The sequence below is a fragment of the Aulostomus chinensis genome, chromosome 7, assembly GCF_037954235.1.
Source record: "Aulostomus chinensis isolate RoL2024-O1b breed Wild chromosome 7, RoL_Achi_v1.0, whole genome shotgun sequence".
In the NCBI taxonomy this organism is placed as follows: Eukaryota; Metazoa; Chordata; class Actinopteri; order Syngnathiformes; family Aulostomidae; genus Aulostomus; species Aulostomus chinensis.
The window spans coordinates 10,137,781-10,144,875 of NC_141326.1; positions in this window are offsets into that span (position 1 = coordinate 10,137,781).

Sequence of the window (7,095 nt, forward strand, 5' to 3'; positions counted from 1 at the left end):
CCTTGACCAGCCCTCTAATAGTCATGTGCTCTTTAAAGCACATAGCACATAGCTCTATGAGACATGGTACTGGAAGACCCAGAGCACATACATGCTTTCTTAAATGGAGACATGATATTTTTTGTCCACTACTGATTCCATAAATTTGAGCTGATGTTGTTTCAACCCTTTATTCATAGTTGGTGCTTCTTTTTCAAGCCCAGGATGAACTCGACTAAGTATCCCCAAGAAGACCTGCCCACTGCCCCACTCTGCCTTTGACTGGCTGGTATTTGGCGTTTCGTATCGGCATGTGGGGTGAGGTCCAATCACGTGATGAGGATGAGCAGGTCTTCACAGATTACCGGTTTTAAAACTGAATATTTTTTATGGAGGATTTTGAGAGGACACTACAGATTTTTTTGCTGTACCAACTGATGATGTAATTTGCAGCCCCCATGCTGTTTTGCCAGCATGCCTGGCAAACTTAATCCTACAAATCGAAACTGGAGACAATGAGATACCCTCGACTGAAGCCAACAGAAAGGTAACCAGGGAAATTTAAACTCTCAAGGTACTTATATTTGCGCTCATATTTGTTATTTTTTTACTGTCTCTGGGGTGTGTTTTATTTCAGCGGGGAGCAGCACTGGAATTAATTCATTTGTTTTTCTTTGCCCTCTGGGACTTTGAGCCGCCTCCATTGGCTAACCAGGAATACAGATCAAACAACTCAGAGCAGTAGAATCAAGTATCTATGGCCTGGCGGTTTCCTGATTTAGGCCCTCGAAAGAGCACTCAAGAAGTGCTCAATAGGCCACGTGTGTGTGTGTGTGTGTGTGTGTATGTGTGTGTGTGTGTGTGTGTGTGTGTGTGTGTGTGTGTGTGTGTGTGTGTGTGGAGGAAACTGCAAAACAGACACACAGCCAAGTGTATCAAGGAGAGATGAGGACAGCTGGATATGGGAGGAGAGAGCAATAACAAGGAAAATCAAGGTGGGGGATATTGTCTTCTTCATTTCTCTCCACTTTTCACCACCTCCTCACTGTTTGTGCAGATGCAGAATGGTTTATTATATGAAACCTGAGGCTCAGAGCAGTACAGCTGCAGCCTTTTGGAAGAATAGACTACATTTTATCTATACATATTTTTATTTCGATTGTTTAACATTATAAACTAAATTTTGACATGTGATGTCATCTAATACTCCAAAGAATACTCTCTTCAGCTCTGAGTCTGTGACTCATACGAAAAAAATATTTTTGTAGAAATGTCTACAAAATTAGTTATTTACACCAAAACCTAGAATGCTTGACTGTGTGTCCAAAAACTTGAATAGTTTCTGTACAAGTCCCGATCATATTTGTGCCATCATCACTCTTTGAATCAGATGGTTTCTCAGCATATATTTGGACTTTGGATTACAGAGTGTGAGTGCAGGTCAAAAAACAGGAAAAATGCATTTGTACTGAAAAATTCTTCCTCAATACATTTTTTTTTTGTTAAAAAAACATCAAACACTAGATTTCATGTGAATTTCATTGGGCCATCATTGACCTCAGCAGAAATAATAGCAGAGACATTATCCTATTAAGCAGCCAACATCATTTCGAATGAATAATTCACCGCTCTGCACTCAGTAATGCCACCTAAAATTAGGAAACATATGGCTATCAAAAACACCCTATAGTTCCTGTGAGGGAGCACCATCATCCTGGTTAAATAAGAACTCTGAGAGCTCTGCCATCAAGTCTTTGTCGCTGTGGTCAGTAATCATATTTGGTATCCCACTGGTGCAGGTTCAAGACCAGGACTACCATCTGCCTTTGCTGTAGTTCCTCTAATAAATACTGAGTGATGAATCAAGGGAACATTTCAAAACCTTCCTCCGAGTCGAATCAAATATCAATCACACGAACCATTCTTTATGTTCAGATTTTGACTGATTACCATCATTGACAAATCTACAAAATATGGCCTGTAAATAGTAACGGGTTTTGAATCATTATACTCAGTGACAAACTTGTCTCTCGGGCTGACCTGTTATTGGTCCGTACAAAAATAGCAGAATGAGTGAAAGTTCCTGGAGGTGAACAGATGAAATAAGGTCATCGTGACTTTTAATGTACAGTCATTCGTGCTTGTTTTTCCTACTTGACCACATTCTTGTGCATACTTCATTTGGTCTCCTTGTCAGAAAAGCACAAGCCTGTTGATACGTCCATCCATCACACTGTAGTAACAGATTACGCTCATCCTGTGCGATGCAACTGAGCTGGCGGGGGTGCAACAAAGTAACTTGTCAGTTGGCACCACGGTGACGGTGGATGGTCTAAGAGAATCGGCCCCCTGCCCACATGCAACAAACAATAAAATCCTATTACTTATTACACAAGTACATGAAGGAAGTGGTGAAGTCATTACATTTAATGGCAGGCTGGGAGAAACCCACTGTTAACTGCACATTCGAGGTTTTTCAGAGGCTAAACTGAAGTCCCACAATGTTTGATCCTCCCATTGCTAATAGCTTCAAGTTTGAACATGTTTGTGCCAAGTTCTTCAAGCTGGGTCAGAAATGATGAAGGTGTCTGACCTTGGAGACATGTGGTTTTGATATTAAGGAATCCAATCATCACATGCCATTCCTCTCGTTTCTATGGTTACAAAGTGGACACAGTAAACACTGGCACCCCCCACATCCACCCGCCACCTCCAATCCCTCACCCCCCTGCATTTACAGTCTCATCCTATCATGGGACAACCTGCTGTCTCCATTAGATGCAGTTGATGGAAACTAAGCTGTTCCATTTCACAGGTAAAACAGATGCCTTCAGCAGCTTTTTAGTGAAGCTGCCGACATCTGTTGCCAGGGCAATCTGCAGTTTAGTAACTTAATAGTGCAGGACAGTGTCAAACTGAGTGCCAAATGTTGCAGTCATTTATATGTTGCACTTTAAAGGGAACACTTATGAAGACAGCTCGTTTTTACGAGCTCTTTTACAGTCGGCTACTCGCTCTTCCCAGCCAATGCATTTATGCATCATTATTTGTCCTTAAAGAGGAGCACAGCCATGCCTGTTCTTTTACCTCACCACTAATTTCCTTTTCTATTCCACACAGAGTTAAAGAGAATATATACTAGGAGAGGAGCCACACGTATTTGGATCAGGCTTTAGAATATCTGCTTCCACTTATTCATCTTGTTTCCATGTCAAGCTCATCCCTCATTTGGATATTTCATATATGCCTGTGTATGACATGCCACATTAACTCATCTACTTCAAAGTATTCTCAGTGCTTTAAATGCATATTACATTCATGTCCTAATCGTGCCAGAAACCTATTATGTAGTTTTAGCTTTGCTGCTTTTAAGTCCCAATCCTATCTGACCCTCGCTGGCTTTGATTTATCTGAATTTATAAATCAGGTCAAATATATTAGCACATGAATGTGTATGAAGTTCTAAATGGGTTTTTCCGAGTCTCCACCCAGTAAAGTTATGCAGCAATGGCTGCCCTGGCTGCAAATGACAAAGATTTGGATTTCACATCCCATTACACCCTGTTACTCCCCAGAACAAGGTCCATCTGTGGGAGATGGCAAAGGCAGGGAACCACATGAAAGTAAAGATTATTATAGCACCCTCAAGGGCATCTATAGATAGGCTGCATATATATATATATATATATATATATATATATATATATATATATATATATACATATATCATATATATCAAGCATGTGTTCATATATATATATATATATATATATATATATATATATATATATATGAACACATGCTTGAGTGTGCGACCTGATGGGCTCTATGCCCATATACAATCCAGCATGAACTCTTTCATATGTACCGGCAGGAACATGCTGTGCACTGTAATATAATCCTTCTGAAAACCTTGACTCAGAGCTGTTTCTTTCAATCAGAACACACAACAGGAAGCAACTTTTTCTAAAAAGGAAGAAAGTCCATCCAAATTACACCATATGTAAAATATCCACAAGCCTCTGCTGCTCCTTGCATGTCCAGATATTTTCCAGCATGTGCAAACTTCACCATTTAGCAGCAGTTTGACAATGACCCCATCCATGGGGTCACCAAACCTCACCCGTAGAATTTGGAACATCATCATCATCAAATGACGGAAAGTGTTCAGTAGGAATGGTATCTGTCTCCTGTCGACCTCAAGAGACTTGTGGAACCCAGGTCTTTGATTTGCCTCCCATCTTTCAAATTGCATAATGACGATGTTCGATTAATGTCACCTTCTCTGGTCTCCCATCATCATCCAAATAGCTCTCATGGTGATAAATCTTGTCAAGGAAACCCAGGTTTACAAGATGTCTCTCTAAGCGGAGCAACAAATCTTTCCGAATGAGAGTGGTGGAGCAGTTATAGCTGGTAGCTGTAGCACTGGAAGCTGACCAACCTCCCTGCTATGGATGACATCAACACACCGGGAGAAGGAAACAAAATGTCACAAATATAATGGAAAGTCCAGGCATGGAAAAGGAAGCACAGAGGACGATGGCAGCAGGACTTTTTAGATCTTACAAACATGGAGTCATGAGGTCTCTGGCTCAAGACATTGTTCTCTGGAACTCAGCTTTTGTTTACCAGACAGCTGTATTTCCTTCCCTCGTCCTTGTTTATGATAAAGTGACCGTTAAGTCATTGGCACTGAAGGACAGCCAGCACTGAAGCAGACAACTGTCTGAGTTTGTTTTGGTGTACCATAGCAACTGGGTTTCTGTTGTGGACATATTTTGTATTCCCCTTCCTGTCGCTGGAAATGGAGCACCAATCCTATGTGTTTAGGGTAGAAATAATTCAGTCGGATGAATATAGGAAAGACAAATAAGAAAGAGGGTGATAGTAAAACAATTCTGCTCAGTGAAGTCACCGGAAATGGACCAAGTAAGACAAGTACAGTGGAAAACGTGACCCCAATGTCTATTCAGAGAAAACCCACATTATACAGCCCCAGTTCTCTTACTCAATGAGGGGAAAAACTGCAGCCCCCTGTGTTTTGTCATTGATTGGTTAAAGCTCCTGAGCAGTGGTGAGATGGGAGCAAGTGATCTTGATACACCTTTGGTTCACGTGAGCAACGATGATGTGAGAGAAGAAGAAAACCCAGTTTTAAAATAGAGAGACATTGAGGCTCAAGATGAAAAAAATAAGCAGGAGGAATATCAAGCTCACTGTCAGCACGTAGGGCGTGGGTGTAGAGATCCACCTTGTTGATACTTGATCTCTTCTATGTGTTTAGTGACATTTATTTTGGATGTAGTTTTTTGGGAGGGTTTAATACCACAATAATAACACTTACGGATCCAGGGTGGGATCCTTTTCTGCCAAATAATATGCCGAAGGATATTGTGCGTGTATTCAAATGGGAGATACAAAGAAAATGAATCATCGACAGTGTGTCTATTGTACAAGTAATATCCCAAATACAATATTCGTGAATGGAAAATATTACAATGTTGCTGTTGTACTTGAACAGTCACATTATCTCTCATTATCTGGAAGGTTCAAAATGACATTCTGATTATGAGAAACTAATCCACACTGATATCTTCAGGTAATATGTTTGTTCATGTGTTTGTTGTACTATGCGCATCAGGGGGACGTCGTATCGATAAGAGCAGGATGTCTATAAGCAATGCAGCATTGATGTGACGTTAGGGTTCATTAACTTTCAAGTTGGACACTTCAAATAAGATGAGTTGCATAGTAATGCTCCAAGCCTTTAAACAAGACACGTGTGTGTGTGTGTGTGTGTGTGTGTGTGTGTGTGTGTGAGAGAGAGAGAGAGAGAGAGAGAGAGAGAGAGAGAGAGACACACACACACACACACACAATGAAAAGCAACAAAAAAAATTTCAGGGGAGCCATAATTTTAAACATAGTTGTTTTAACCATAAGAGCTTTTAAACTTGCTTAATTGCTAATTAATACAAGATTACACATTTTATGTGATTACAAATAATATTTAATGTATGATTTCATCTGAAAACAAATGACTTACCATGTCTAAACTATTCGCCATGTTTCAGCATGTATGACATCAACTCATGTTAAAAAATGTTCTGCATTACCACATTGTTCTTCTGATATGAGGGGCCATTCATGTGTATCTCCCCAGTTAGAAACTCATTATTCCATCAATACCTGAAAGGACCATCCATCCATCCATTTTCTTTCGCTTATCCTGTTAAGGGTCGCGGGGGGCTGGAGAGGCGGGGTTCACCCTGGACAGGTCACCAGTCCATCACAGGACCAACACATAGAGACAGACAACCATTCACACTCACAGTCACACCTACAGTCAATTTAGAGTATCAATCAGCCTCGTCCCCTCTTGATGTCTTTGGAATGTGAGAGGAAGCTGGAGTACCAGAGAGAACCCACACAGGAACAGGGAGAACATGGAGACTCACACAGGAAGATCCCGTGCTGGAGCCCGGGCCGGGGGGTAGGACCCAGAACTTTCTTGCTGTGAGGTGACAGTGCTGACCACTGCACCACCGTGCCGCCACCTAAAATGACCATCTTCAGTTATCCTCTTATTCATTGGCTTGTCTCTATCCTGTTTTCCATCTGCACATAGCTGTGTTATGTCAGGGACATTTCCAGGGTGAGCTCACAAAAAATATATGAAGTGACCAGAACCTATTTCACCCAAAAAGAGAGAGTATTTTGCCTTTAAAGCCCTTACAAATAGGTGTCTTGAACTCCTAAAGACACTGCTGTGTCTGAACATGCCTTAACATTAGGTGGCGGCACAACTGAAGCAATGCCAGTGTAATTGACTAGCATCTTTTTCCATGATGGACACACAAAGTCTCTGGTTCAACAACATGACACAACACTTATTAAAACAGCGGAAATCACAAGGCAAGTTGATGGGGTGCTGAAACACTAGACTTTGCAGTTGCAGGCAGGTATTTGAGTCTGGCTTGAGTCCTGTTTACGCACTGCATTTCATAGCAACCTAAATTTACCTAAACATTTGTTCGGAAACCTAATTAGACCTTGACTGCATTTACACAACATTAAAGAACAGAATTCCCAGTGGTGGAAGTCATTTCACAA